At 41.1% G+C, this 15468-nt stretch overlaps 1 protein-coding gene and 1 long non-coding RNA gene across 2 annotated transcripts in view; both read left to right on the top strand.

Moving 5' to 3' along the window:
* LOC130369818 (uncharacterized) overlaps nucleotides 1–1497 on the top strand; it is a 6546-nt gene extending 5049 nt beyond the window's left edge. The window contains exons 2-3 of the long non-coding RNA XR_008892907.1: nucleotides 800–893; nucleotides 1043–1497. This is a non-coding gene — a long non-coding RNA (uncharacterized LOC130369818). The remainder of the gene's footprint in view (nucleotides 1–799; nucleotides 894–1042) is intronic.
* The window catches only part of LOC130369817 (kinesin light chain 2-like), a 117289-nt gene that overhangs the window by 75194 nt on the left and 26627 nt on the right, over nucleotides 1–15468 (top strand). The gene's annotated exons all lie outside the window — the stretch shown is intronic.

Genomic DNA, 15468 nt, shown 5'->3' with positions numbered 1-15468 from the left:
GTGTGTGTGTGTCTGTGTCTGTCTGTCTGTCTGTCTGTCTGTCTGTGTGTGTGTGTGTGCCTGTCTGTGTGTGTCTGTCTGTCTGTCTGTCTGTCTGTGTGTGTGCCTGTCTGTGTGTGGGGCTGTGTGTGTGCCTGTCTGTTTGTGTGGGGCTGTGTGGGGCTGTGTGGGGCTGTGTCGTGTGTGGCTGTATACTGATTTTCAGATTGTCTCAGCAAGGTAGGTTTGTTGGTCATGTGTTGAAAGGAGAAACAGGAGATCGTCCGCGGTTCAACTCAAGGTGAGGTGCTGGTTATATTACTTGGTGTTGGTTGGGTTTTGACTGAATTAGCATTTTAGTTGTCTATTAATAGATTTTTTTGGGAAAATGGTTTCTGTACTGCCTATGTCATTCTTTGCAAATATTTTGCTTTAAATTTGTCCTTGGATGAAAGCTTTATAAGTTGGCTATGATTAGGAAATTTTAAATGCTGCAATGTCGTGTTACATTTCCTTTTTACACGCACACATCCGCCCAACAGTCTAAATTCTACCTCTGTCCACCATATGCAATGTGTTTTAAATGCTGTGCTTTAGCCCATATATTGATTTCACATGAACACCTTGTGCGTGTGTGTATTTATTGCACCTATCTGTTCTGTTTAATGTTCATTTCATATGAAAACATGGTTATAATTACATAAATACATCTCTGTACAGGGTGGGGTTTCAACATGCAGCCTTTCTTGATGTACATTTGTAAAGGGAAATCTTGTACCTATTTTGAAGCATTCTATTTTTCTTATTGTGAAATCATTAGATGCCTCGTGCCTCGCGCGTTTCGGCTGCAGCCAAGGTGAGGATGAGGACGATTCTTCCGATGGCAACGACTCTGGCTAGAGGCTTCCTCCCTGGTATGTAGTCGTAAAGATACAATAATGTTTTCAACTCGTTTATATTCCTCAGAATTCTATTGCATGAATGTGTGTTGTTTGACTTTTAGATCAACAGCTCGAGATAAGTTATTCATTTTAGTTTTGTGTTGAATTTGTCTCTTTATTAGTGCGTGGCACTGGAGCTCGTCACCGTGTCAAGCCTTGGCCTGTCTCTGCCCACACTGGGAAGTTCAACCGATTGGATCTCCCTCCTGAGTCTCCAGATAAGCAGGTAAACTTGTCAAAGACCTTTCAGAAAATAATGTATAATTTAGCTGTGGAATATGTTTGGAGTGGAATGACAACTTTTTATTTGTCCTTATTTATAGTTTGTGCTGTTTGTGGGCGACTCGCATCTGCGTGCGTTGGTTGACCGTTACGTGAGGATGCCAGACGGTTGCCTTTCGTTTGGGTTCCTGTCTACGCCTGGGGCGTCTGCCGCTGAGCTCCGCACTGAGTTGCTGAACGCAGACATCCCCAGAACCCCCGACATCGTTTGCTTGCTGGCTCCAAGCAACAACCCGGCGCCCGGCATCGAAGCGGCTGGAGTTGCCTTCGATGGACTTCTGAGAGCTGCCCGCAGTCGATGGCCTAAGGTAGTTTTTGTGTTACAAAATAAAGTGTATTTTCAAGGCAGACTATTCAACAGAATTGTATAGTGTGTAATCCAAAACTTTTGTGCGGATCAGGTGTTTGTGCTCAATTTCCCTCCCCGGCTGGCGAGTGAATTGGCACCGCAACAATTCCTTCGAGAGGAGTTTCGTCGCGTTGCAGCAAAGAACGGTATGTAAAAATGATTAAGAGATAATGTCAGTATAGAATATCTTTGTAGGAAAGCTTTTAGTGTATCAACACCACCTCTTGGTACCACGTGTAAAATATGTATATAGTGTATGGTTTAATAATTGTTTTCTTCTGCAGGTGTAGAGTACTGCGTCACAGCTGACCGCTTTCCGCTGGACTCACGTGCCTTGTGGAGTCGTGATGGGGTAAGTCGTGTTATAACTTGGCACGTGAGAAATTCATGTAATGTCATTTTTATATGGCAAAAGCAGTTTATTTCAATAATAACCCGTGCTTCTCATTATAATAGATCCACCTGAGTGACGATCTGGGGATGCCGCTTCTCGCGAAGCTTCTGTGGCACTTCTCCTTTCGGCAGCTACAGTCACCTCTGCCTGTTACACCTCCGCCTGTGTCTCCTCCCAAGTCACCCCCGACTGTGAGACCCTTTGCTACCACCGTGGTTGTGAAGGGAGAGGTTTCACGTCCACGTCCCCTTGACCCCTTCAAGGAAACTGTCGTCGGACGTCGCGGAAAGGTAAAAGTTATACAATTTTGAAGAGCTTTAGTTTTAGTTAGGCCACATTTTTGAATACTAATTCTCCCTATGTGTTTATAGCGCAGCCAACCTGAGTCCTGGGATGCGCCTGAGGACTGGGATCAGTCTTCCGTGCGGATCCTTCCTGATGAGGTTTGTACATTGGTATGATAGCTGATGGGAAATTAAACCGTAATGATGCGTACATTGTTGTTTCATTTAAATGCTATTCCAATAAGACAAGGCAAATGGTCAATGGCTCAATTCTGTTTTTTAATTCTAGGTTTGTGTGCCTCCTCTGGTCCTGAGGGAGTGCTTTGTCGTGCTAAACCCTATCCGGTTTAGCACTGACAAGTTGGCTGCAATGGATCGCATTGTTCCATCCAACCTTGACGTCCCCATGGGGAATCGCTCAAAGGTAATTTGTGCGATTTTAATATTGACTGTTTGTGAGTGCATACATATTAATAGCGCCTGTAATCCTATATGACAAGCTTTACATTGTATGGTACAGATAGTTGCATTGATAACAAATGTGTTATATTTCATTAACTGTTATCATTTCCGTTCTCTTCCATTATGATAGAAACGGAAGGTGGCACATGGAACCACGGCTGTGGTCTCCAAAGGAAAGAAGGCCCGCCTTGAGGTTGGTAATTTCTCATTGAAATATGTACTTGTTTTTTGGTTGAAACACAGGAACAACTATTTTTGATTTCGCCTTTAATACAAGAGATAGTCCAACATTCTCTGTGTAGGTATTGTTTTGCCAATGATTTACAATTATTTTCCAGGCACTTCAAACTCCAGCAAGGATTGCCAAACCTTCGAAGCTGGTACCTCCCCCTCGACCTGTGCCAGAAGCTGCTGTGCCAGCCACTCTGGAGGGCGTACCTCCTCCTCGACCTGTGCCAGAAGCTGCTGTACCAGCCACTCTGGAGGGCAGCGTCTTTGTGCCTTCGAGCAAGGTAATTTGCATACAACATGTGATGATTACACACATTCAGTGAATAGAGTGCGGTTCTCTATTCTTTTGATATTTCCCTTTAAGAAAGTGTAGTTTTGTGTTTCCATTTCTCAATTGTAATGTACATATAATTCTTACTATGTCATTGCAGTTTGCTCAACCGGAGGGGGATGACCAGACTCTGTGTGTTGATGAGTGGCCGTTTCTTCAAACAGAGTTTTGTGAGGTAAAGGAATGGGGGGGAAAAAGAGCATCTTGTAATATTTGGGTTTTGTTGTTAAATTTGTATGTAGCGCCACAAAATACAGGCGTGCACAACACTATGTTTGTTACTGTTTTAAATAAACTACATTAGCAGTAAGTTCTTTGAACTGCCCACTTTTCAATTTTCATACAATTGTATCTCATGATAATTTTGCTCCCTTACCTCATTGTAGAAGGTGAACCAGCCAACTGCTCGGGTTGTCTCTGGACAGAGAAAACAAGAGGAGCCAACACCTTGGGGGCCAAAAGTTGTGATGGCCCAGGCTGATAAACCAACAGCTAATGAGACCAGCTTCTTGGGATGTTCAACCAAGGTAATGACAACAATATAAAAATGATTTGCAAATAAGCAATCAATCTGTTCCAGGATCAGTATCTAGAAACATTTACATTTTTACTTCATAATTACAATCAACATAGTTGAACTGTTTTTAACATGTTCTTGGTAATATCTACACACTATGAATTGGAAATGTCAAGAAGGTTGGCTGATGAACTTGTTGTGCTCATTTTAATTATTTAAACTGAACTGAAATAAAAGTTTTCTTTGTCCTTAATTCTGTTCACCACTATACACCAAATGTCCCCTTTTCTATGGCTTATGAGTTTGCATGTAGGGGTAAACCTAAATTTTTTAACATTCGTAATGTTTGTGATTGCAGATGACACACATTGAGGACCATGAGCCGTTTGAACCAGCACCTGAGGTCACTGCGAGCAGTCAGCAGGTATGTAATTACTAGTAGAAAAATTGTATACCAACGGGAAAAGCCACAGCTTAAGAGACCCATTTTGTTTTGATGTGTTTATTCTTTTAAAACATTGATATGGTGTAAGTGTGCAGTTCTGACTAATTTGCCTATACTATGTACATTTTCAAATTACTTACTGGGAACCAACATGCTTTTAAAAACACTGAATTGTCATTTCAGCAGAGCCCGCCTGAGGACAATGGCCAGCTTGAAGATCGTCATGTAACACTTGGCAATCAGAAGGTACTTATTTTTAACATGTTATTCCCTGTTCCTTGTGAGTTTTCCTGCCATTTATTAGATCTTGGAAATTAGTTAAAGTAATGTTAATCATGTACAATTCCGTTTTCCCATTATACACAGCCATGAACTACAGCTGATTGATTCCTAGCCTTTTTTATGAATTCCTCGTTAATTTCGATATAAACTATTGGTTACACTCCTTTTTGATTGAACTACTGTTGTGCTTTTAGGCACCCTGTGATTTTGCACCTGCCAGAGCTGCTACATCAAGTCATGTGACTTATGACAACCCTGGGTGTCTTCAAGGATCGTTTGACCAGAGCAGCCACATATTCGGGGAAAATGCAGGTAAGCAGTGTGCTACAAATGGCATAGCGGCGATTATGACCCACACCACCCATAGCGTTCTCAAATGGAAAAAAAAGAACATTCATCATATTCTAAAACAAGGTAATGGCTTGTACACATCTATGCTAGAAAATAAGGAAATCAGTGCAGCCAAAACCAGTGGGCATATTTTCATTTCCGAGTTACCCAGACACTGCAAATTCAACAATAAATTATTTAGTTTGGAATATTTTGATACACTCACTGGAAGTCTTGATCAAAAGGATGATTATGACGCTTCTTTGCAAAACATAGCCATGCCTTTAGAAGAGGCTATTCAGAAGACACTGCTGCAGACAGACACATGCTTGCTCAACATCCAAGGAAGTGTCTGTGCCGTTTTCAAGGTCGAAACTGCTTTTGCAGTTTTCGATCCTCATTCTCGTAGTACTTGGGGTTCGGTTGCACCGGATGGAACCAGCATAGTAGCGCACTATGCTACTGTGTATGAGTTATATGAGCATATTGAGAACCTTGTCAATTCCTTATATCAAAATCCTCCACATGCTTTTGATATCACAAACAAGGTGTTTGAAGTCACTGGTGTGAAAGCTGTTGAGGTAAACTCACCATTTACTGCTTTAACTGCACAGCCTGAAGCCAGCACTTCGGCACATGACGGTACTTTGGACACTGACAGTGACTCTGATCTCTGGGTCCTTTCGGTAACAGATAGAAATTCCCATGCAGTAAACACGTCTTTTTCCCTTGAAACTGTGCAGCCTGTAGCAAACACTTCTACATGTGACACAACTGTAAACATTGACAGTGATCCTCCAATTCACACGGAGGGTGCATCAGATGTCTGTTTAATTTCTGTAACTGATAGCCCCAATATAATGTTTACGGGATTGACATTAAGGGAAAAAAACAGGATCTGCAACAAACTGAATATCGTACCAAGTTTAGATCAAAATATTGTTGTACAAACCTTCGATATGGCACAGCCTGAACCATGCCAAACAACATCCATTGAAGGTGACGGTAATTGTTTCTTTCGTTCTCTTTCGTCTGTATTGAGTGGTTGCGAGTCACATCACAAGGCCTTTCGTAAGGCTGTAGTGAATCACATCTCAAATAATCCACTTCATTACATTACTTGTCTAAGACGGCAATTTGCTTCTGTGGAGCAATATCTCATGGACTCAAAAATGAAATATGTTGGATCTTGGGCAACAGAGTTGGAAATACAAGCTTCAGCAGATTTTCTCTGTGTTGATATTTACACATACAGTCAACAGAAATGGATAATGTTTACGGCAAACATTGAGCCGATTTCAAGAAAAGCAATATATCTGAAACACTGCAATGAATGCCATTATGAACCAATTGCATGTGTCAAAGAAAAAACCTCTCTTACATGCTTTTGTTTAACTAGCTTCTGTGAAATGTCACACAAAATGTCCAATGCAGACCTTGTTTCACCACGTAAAAAATGTAGTGATAAAGTAAAAGATCTAAGGAGAAAGAAAACGTATGCTATAGACACAGAATATAGACAAGTTCAAAAGCTAAAAACACGACAAAGATATAATTGTGATGAACAGTATCAAGCAAATCAGAAAGCTAGCAGTATCGAAAAATATGCTAATAATGAACTGTTCAAAGAAGAAGTATTAAACAGCGGTATTGAAAAATATGCTAATAATGAAACGTACAAAGAACAAGTAAAAACCGCAGTATTGAAAAATATGCTAAATCCTGCCCATCGTAACCAGGTGAAACAAAGAATGTAATCAAATACAGAGAAGATCCGGCTTGTAAGCCCTCTTAATTGAAAGAAACTGTCAAAAGAGACTTAATCTAACCCTCTTAAAACACAATATCGACTTTGTAATTGAGCTCTTCCAAGAAGAGGTCAAACATGGACCAGAACATGTTTGTTGTTATGTCACAGATTATTGTTCCGAAAGCAAGTAGATTATGTGACATAACTTCATATGAATCCAAGGCTTCAACTGTGTCAGCAATTGCAAAACAATGCATTACTACAACTATCTCCATCAATGTGATAACGCATGTTTAACGCCATGCACACTAAAACAGACAGTTGCTGGGAAATTGTGGATATGTTTCAGTTGCAACTCCAAGATACTCAGTGGTAAGGTTCCCCAGGAGAGCGCTGCGAACAATATGGCATTGGATCCAATTCCTGATGAATTAGGCACACTGAACTCATTAGAACAACACCTGTGCGCATTGAATATTCCCTTTATGCGACTTGTGGCATTGCCACGAGGTTCTCAGAATTCTGTCCATGGGCCGGTGACTTGCGTTCCATCAAACAGCGATGTAGTCACTTCGGTTCTCCCAGGCTAGAAAATCAAGATTTAATGATCCGAATAAAACTGAAAAGAAAACTTACTTATAAGGGGCATTATCAGTATCAATATGTGCACACTCAAAAAATCCAAAATGCGATAGCATGTTTAAAGGACATGAATAAATGGTATAAGGACATAGACTTTAACGCAGAATGGGAAAATCCCTTGCCAGAAGATGCATGTTCGTTTTGAAAGAATGCAACCCAGTTAATGACACTCCATCTGCACCTGAAAGCAGTGACATTACAACTCAATCAGACCAGGTGTCGGATGATGAAGAAGCTGACCACATATGAAACTCAAACACACGGGTTACTCTTGGACACATGTTTGCAACCGATTGATATCGCACAAGAAATATTTGATCAGCATTTCGAAAGTGTTTTATCAATAGCTCCAGCTGAGGGCAACAGTCCTGTTAGGCTGCTGACAGATAAGGGCAATGAAGCAAAATGTTTCCAACTCTTTTCCCCAAAGGGACAGGTACATTCCATGATGCACGGCCCCACAGGCTCACTCTCAGTAGATACATCAACACACGAATCCTAAATGCTGATGGGAGGTTTAGCAGCAACTTGGACTACATTTTCTATGCTCAATATTTATCTGAGGTCAATCAGGTTGTTTCCAAGGTGTCCATAGCATTGAGAAAAGGTTACCATGCAGGGGAATCATTGGCTATAACTTCCGCCATGCTTTCAAACAAAGACTATGTAAGTAATGTCTTAAAAACCGATCTCGGTTACAAGTTCCTTCAACCGATCCGAGGGACTCCAGTTTTTTGGCAAGGTGTACAGAAAAATCTATTTGCTATGGTTCGTCAGCTTGGTGTCCCTACTTGGTTCTGTTCATTTTCATGTGCTGATTTACGCTGGACTGAACTCATCGATGTTTTCATGAGACTACAGAAAATACAGGGAAATCAACGACCTGGACTGGTCACAGAGGTGCAATTTACTCAAAACTAATCCGGTTACCGCGGCAAGAATGTTCCAACACAGGTTTCAGACTTTCCTAAATGACGTCATCAAGTCACCAGCTAACCCCATTGGTAAAGTTATCGAGACATTTTTTAGAGTTGAATTCCAACAACGCGGCTCACCCCATACTCATTGTCTGTTCTGGGTAGAAAATGCACCGAAAATAGGCAAAAACACAGACCAAGAAGTCACACAATTTATTGATAAATACATCAGTTGTGAACTCCCGCCAGCAACCGACGCATTGCATGAAGTTGTTTCCAGCGTTCAAAAACACAGCTCCAAGCACTCAAAGAGTTGTAGGAAAAAAGGCACAACATGCAGATTTAACTTTCCACGTCCTCCAAGCAACCACACCTTTCTTTGTAGAAGTAAAACAGACGAGAACCAGGAGGTAACAGACGCTGATCCGATAGACGTCTCTATATTAGAAATGCGAAAAGAAAAAGAGGTGGCTAAAAGTGTCATGACAGGGTCAAACATGCTCTTTCAAGTCCAGACCTAACCTTCGACACTGTGGATCAGCTATTTGCTTCCATTAACATCACCCAGGAAATGTTTGAAAATGCCTACCGATTGACAACCAATAAAAACGCGGTTGTACACAAACGCAACCCATCAGATGTTTACGTTAATCAATACAACAAAGACCTTTTGCGTTGCTGGGATGCCAACATGGACATACAATATGTCTGCGATGCTTTTGCTTGTGTAGTATACATAATATCCTACATCTCAAAAGCAGAACAAGACATGGGCTTATTGTTACAACATACTCAAAATGAAATGAAAAAACATGGAAATTTAGATGCAAAACAAACACTCAATAAGTTGGGAAGTGTCTTTCTCCACAATCGCGAGGTCTCAGCTCAAGAAAGTGTTTATCGAGTCACAAACATGCATCTCAACGAATGCTCAAGACTGGTCACATTTATCCCTACTGGTGAAAATACCGTCAGAATGAGTTTCCTCTCAGTGTCATTCAAAGCAAAGCAGAACAGGGTGACACATCAACAGACTCGATATGGATGACGAGCATAACGGACCGCTACAAAAACCGCCCCCAGGGCGCAATTTTTCATGATATTTGTATAGCCACATTTGCTTCAAAATACAGAGTTCTGTACGGGAAAGAGCAGCACAGCCAGGGCTCTGTTAAACTGGAAAATAACACTGGCTTTGTTAAGATGAGAACTAGGGGACCTGATGCTGTTGCTAAATACGCTCGTTTCTCACAAACCAAATATCCAGAAAAACACTACCACAGTTTGCTACAATTGTTTTTGCCTCATTATTCAACAGATGAGTTAAAACCTCCACCGTACAACAGTTATGAGCAGTTTTACAGGACCGGTTCCATCACTAACAGCAGCAATACAACGCAAAGTGTTAAGGAAGTTGTAGATTTCAGATCCCTGTTTGAAGTAGATGCAGATGAGCTCGACAGATGCCAAGAGGTTGCAGGGCACCGCGGGGCTCACGACGAGGCATGGGCAGACCTTTGCCCTGAATCTGAGTTGGAGCGATTAGAATGTCAGGAGGAGATGTCTAACAACAACGACACAAATCAAATGAAAGAGAAGCCATACCGGACTTGCAGTCGGACGCAAAGGCAACGCTGTCTAAAGAATTTCCCACACACTCGATACAAAGAGCTGAAGGTCTGTCCATTATGCGCACGTTAAACGAACAACAGACTCAAATTTTTTACAAAATCCGCACATGGTGCCTTGACAAAATCAATGGCAAAAACCCAGACCCGTTTCGCGTATTCATTTCAGGGGGCAGGCACGGGAAAGTCCACCTGATTAAAGCTGTGTACTACGAGTCATGCAGACTCTTTGCAAGAATGTCCATTAATCCAGACGACACTCATGTTTTGCTAGCTGCTCCTACAGGAGTAGCAGCATATAATATCAACGGAAGCACAATACACAGCACCTTTGCTATTACTACCACTGCCAAACTGCCATATCAACCTCTAGGAGATGAAAGAATCAATTCGTTAAGAGCCACCATGAAAGACTTACAAATACTCATTTTGGACGAGGTGAGTATGGTTGATCATAAAATCCTGACGTATGTCCATGGCAGACTACGACAAATAAAGCAACAAGGAGATTATGCATTGTTTGGGAATGTATCAATCATGGCAGTTGGTGACTTCTTCCAGCTCGGCCCTGTAAAGGGAACACCTCTTTACCACGAGCAATTGGTGACCGATCTGTGGAACAATCATTTCACTCACATTGAGTTGACAAAGATAATGCGACAAAAAAACAAAGAGTTTGCTGAAACATTAAATCGTCTTAGAAAACACAGAAAAGGAGACAATCTTTACCAGCGAGATGAAGTCTTGCTAAGACAACGCGAGACCGGCGAGGGGGAACTGACACAGGACCTTCACATTTTCGCCACAAACGATGAAGTGGCAGCCCATAACATGCCATGTTACACAAGACGTGTACGGATTTGGTGCAAATTAAAGCTCAAGATTCTCAGAGAAACCCTACCACAGGACAAGTAACAAGAAAAAATAATCCAAAATTTGATAGTCAGACATGTTTAAGCAGAACGTTAATCGTTGGTCCATCAGCTCGCGTAATGCTCATCAAAAATATAGATCTGTCAGATGGATTGGTCAATGGTGTATTCGGTACCGTTTGCAAAATCACCTTTGAAGGGAACGTTCAGTTTCCCAAAACCATTTTGGTTAAGTTTGACAATGACACAATCGGCAGGAAACTGAGGAGTAGGTCTATATGCTTTGAGCCTCAATTTCAACAAGCAACACCCATAGATGCTGTGGAAGACAAAGTAATGACTGGTGGATCTAGACGCCAATTCCCGTTACGCCTAGCATGGGCCTGTACCATACACAAAGTTCAAGGTTTAACTTTAGAAAGAGCTGTAGTGTCCCTTAAAAGGATATTTGCAGCTGGCCAAGCATATGTAGCATTAAGCCGAGTAACGTGTGAGGAAAACCTTATCATTCAAGACTACGCAGCCAAAGCCTTCTATTCGAAACCAGACATCGACATTTCCCTGCAAAAAATGGAACCATTCATTGCAACTCCACCAGCAGAAATAACTTCAACCCTCAAAATATGCCTCCACAACATTCAAGGTCTATGTCAACACATGGAAGACCTTAAACATGACCAGAGAATCTTGAGTGCTGACATCATTTGCGTGACAGAAACATGGCTGGAGCAAAGCACATCAGTCAGTTCCATTGAAATGCCAGGTTGGACTTTTAATCACAAACTCCGGTCCCAATCCTACCATAACATGACCCAATTCCAAGACTTGGTAAACAAACGGCACGGTGGTGTGGGCTACTATCACAAAGACCACATCACTTGTAACATTATACACATGCCGTGCAGTGACTTGGAAGCCATCATGTTTAATGTTCAGCCTTTGAATTACAATTTCATTGTGCTGTACAAACCGCCATCATATCAACTCGCCTTATTCAAACAAAATCTCGCTTTGGTAATGCAACAATTTAACCAACTTTCAGGAGGAAAGGTAATTATGGGTGACTTCAACGACAATGCCCTTGTTTCTAAATCTGCAGAAAATTTCATGCAACAACAAGGTTACACCCAAATTGTCTCTTCGCCAACAACAGAAAACGACACAACAATTGATCACGTTTACATTCGTGACATTAGTCCCACTGATATCAAAGTGCAAATTCTGTCCACCTACTACTCCGATCATGAGTGCCTCTGTTTAGATTTCCTTCTGTAACTGGTTAGCTCGTTTAGCTCGCAGGTTTTAGCACTACCCAATATTTTAAATGTTTTGTCTGTCTTTTCTATTTATTCAAATAAATAATAAATATAAATATTATATATTTTTATTTTTTTACATTTTCTATTTTTTCTAATAAATCATGAATTTTCTCCCCATAATTTTTTTATGGATTTGCCCCTCTAATGAAAGGCATAGATATGGTTTTTTAGCACTACCCAATGATTTGAATGTTTTGTCTTTGTCTTTTCTATTTTTTCTAATCAATAATAAATATTATCAATTTTACCTTTTTTTTCAATTTTTTCTAATAAATAATACATATTATCCATTTTTACTTTTTGGATTTTAACTTTACATTTTCTCCCCATTTTTTTTATTTTTTTTTTATTTGCCCCTCTAATAAAAGCCATAGCTATTTTGGCCCTTTTCAGCATTTTTTCCCTATTCATCTATAACTTACAATTTACAATAAGGGTACATAGATAAGCTATTTGTTAATGCTTAGTTAATAACTCATAGCTAACTAACCATTTCTAAATACTTGCGTAATGCTTGATTAGCATTAACTAAGTCAAACTAACTGTTATCCTTAGTTAATGCTAATCTAAGCATCAACCAAGTGAAACTAACTGTAATGCTTAGTTAATACTTATCTTAGCATTAACTAAGATTACAGTTACTTTTACTTAGTTAATACTTATCTTAGCATTAACTAAGTAAAAACTGTTAGGCTTAGTTAATACTATGGTAAGTATAGTTAACTAAGCATACTTAATGCCTAACCAATCATTACTTCACATTAAATAGTGTTAAATACGCATTAACAAACCATTGATAACATTACGTAAGTATTAGTCCACATATATATGATGTACCCTCATTGTAGTATGTTAACCATGGATTTAGGTTTCCTTTTTATTCAATCTTTAAAATACCATTTGAATTTTTTTGATTTTTCCAAATTTATTTGCCTCTCAAAACCCAACCCCTCGTCCACGTCGTGAGAGGCGGAAACAGTGTGTCTGTATTCCAGGTCCATCCAAGACGCTGTCTGGATGGACCTGGAAACATGCTGGCCAACGGGGCTCTGGTAAAGCAAACCAATCAAAACGTAGCGGACAAGGCGTTTGGGGCAACAACTCCCACACCGAACCTCTCACAGTCAAAACCTTTATATCCACAGGTTCACGGTAGCGTTTTGAACACATGCTTCGCGTTGTGCCGGCGAAACGCACATTTCTTGTCGCGTTGTGCCGGCGAAATGCACACTTCTTGGACCCCTGCATAACTGCTTGCAGTTCTAGTTATTATTCCCCCCTAGAAGTGGGTCCACAGCCCAAACCGTAAAGGTGCCGACACGCCAATTGCATGACTAGATCCAGGGCCCTGAGTTCTAAGCAGAGGACCAAATCCAGACACGCCGGCCACTAGGTGGCGCTATACCAAGGAATACGCGTTTGGGGCTATAACTCCCACACCGAACCTCCCAGAGTCCAAAAACTTGTACACACAGATGCACTGGAGTCTGCTGCATCTTTTGGCCTAGGCCACGCCCATTTGCGTCTATGAATATTTTTCGCTAAATCGCGAAAACCGCAAAACTGTTTTTTCCCTACTCCTCCCACATTTCTTGACCAATCGACACCAAACTTTGCACACGACATCTTCAGACGCACACGCAAAGGAATCGTATACAGTTTTTTGATCCGACCTTCGACGACGAAACGGTAGCATTTTGAATATTGGTATATTAGCTAAATTAGACGTGGAAAATCCAAAATACAAAAAAATCCAAAATTAGAATCGGATCGAGTCCAAATTCTACACACATGTTGGTGCTAACCTTAATGACGTTCGATAAAAATTTCGGACAATTTCGCCATTAGAGGGCGCAATAATTCTTATTATTATTATACTTCCCGCCTTGAAAGTGGGCCCACAGCCCAAACCGTAAATGGTGACGACATGCCAATTGCATGACTAGATCCAGGTCCGGCACCGCTACTCAGATAACCAAATCCAGACACGTCGGTCACTAGGTGGCGCTATACCAAGGAATACGCGTTTGGAGCTATAACTCCCACACCGAACCTCCCAGAGTCCAAAAACTTGTACACACAGATGCACTGGAGTCTGCTGCATCTTTTGGCCTAGGCCACGCCCATTTGCGTCTATGAATATTTTTCGCAAAATCGCGAAAACCGCAAAACTGTTTTTTCGTTACTCCTCCCACATTTCTTGACCAATTCACAAAAAACTTTGCACACTGCATCTTCAGACGCACACGCAAAGAAATCATCAACAGTTTTTTGATCCGACCTTCGACGACGAAACGGTAGAGTTTTGAATATTGTTTATTAGCTAAATTAGACGTGGAAAATTAAAAATCCAAAAAAATTCAAAATTAGACATCGGCTCGAGTCCAAATTCTACACACATGTTGGTGCTAACCTTAATGACGTTCGAGAAAAATTTCGGACAATTTCGCCGTTAGGGGGCAATAAACGAGGAAATTGTATATCTTCTACAAAATTTCGTCGCGAAAACGCCACACTGACTTCTCGCTACTCCAACCACAGTCAAATCCTTTGTATCCACAGGTTCAGGGTAGCGTTTTGAACACATGCTTCGCGTTGTGCCGGCGAAATGCACATTTCTTGTCGGGTTGTGCCGGCGAAATGCACACTTCTTGGACCCCTGCATAACTGCTTGCAGTTCTAGTTCCTATACTTGCCCCCCTAAAGTGATACCACAGCCCAAACCGTAAATGGTGCCGACACGCGAATTGCATGACTAGATCCAGATCTGTTCGGACTAAGCAGACGACAAAATCCAGACCTGCCGGCCACTAGGTGGCGCTATACCAAGGAATACGCGTTTGGGGCTATAACTCCCACACCGAACCTCCCACATTCAAAACTTTATACACACAGATGCCTGGAGTCTGCTGCATCTTTTGGCCTAGGCCACGCCCATTTGCGTCTATGAATATTTTTCGCTAAATCGCGAAAACCGCAAAACTGTTTTTTCCCTACTCCTCCCACATTTCTTGACCAATCGACACCAAACTTTGCATACGACATCTTCTGACGCACACGCAAAGAAATTATCGGACAGTTTTTTGATCCGACCGTCGACGACGAAACGGTAGCGTTTTGAATATTGGTATATTAGCTAAATTAGACGTGGAAAATCAAAAATCCAGAAAAATCCAAAAGTAGACATCGGAACGAGTCCAAATTTTACATACATGTTGGTGCTAACCTTAATGTCGTTCAATAAAATTTTCGGAATATTTCGCCATTAGGGGGCGCAATAAACGAGGAAATTGTATATCTTCTTATTGGCCAAAGGAATGTTCTTCAAACTCAAAGGAAACCATCAAGGGGCAAACCTGAGTCTATATAAAAATATGGCCAAGAATTATAATGTGGGCGGGAGTTATTTGGCAAAGGAAAATTGTCTTTGGAAAATTTCGCCACAAGGGGTCGCAAATAAACGACGAAATATATATCTCCTAACTGGGCAATGGAATGTTCTGAAAACGCGTT

This window comes from Gadus chalcogrammus, chromosome 17, assembly GCF_026213295.1.
Source record: "Gadus chalcogrammus isolate NIFS_2021 chromosome 17, NIFS_Gcha_1.0, whole genome shotgun sequence".
NCBI classification, from domain to species: domain Eukaryota; kingdom Metazoa; phylum Chordata; class Actinopteri; order Gadiformes; family Gadidae; genus Gadus; species Gadus chalcogrammus.
The sequence above is the reverse complement of the archived record's forward strand: the minus strand, read 5'-3'. Positions and strand labels throughout refer to the sequence as shown.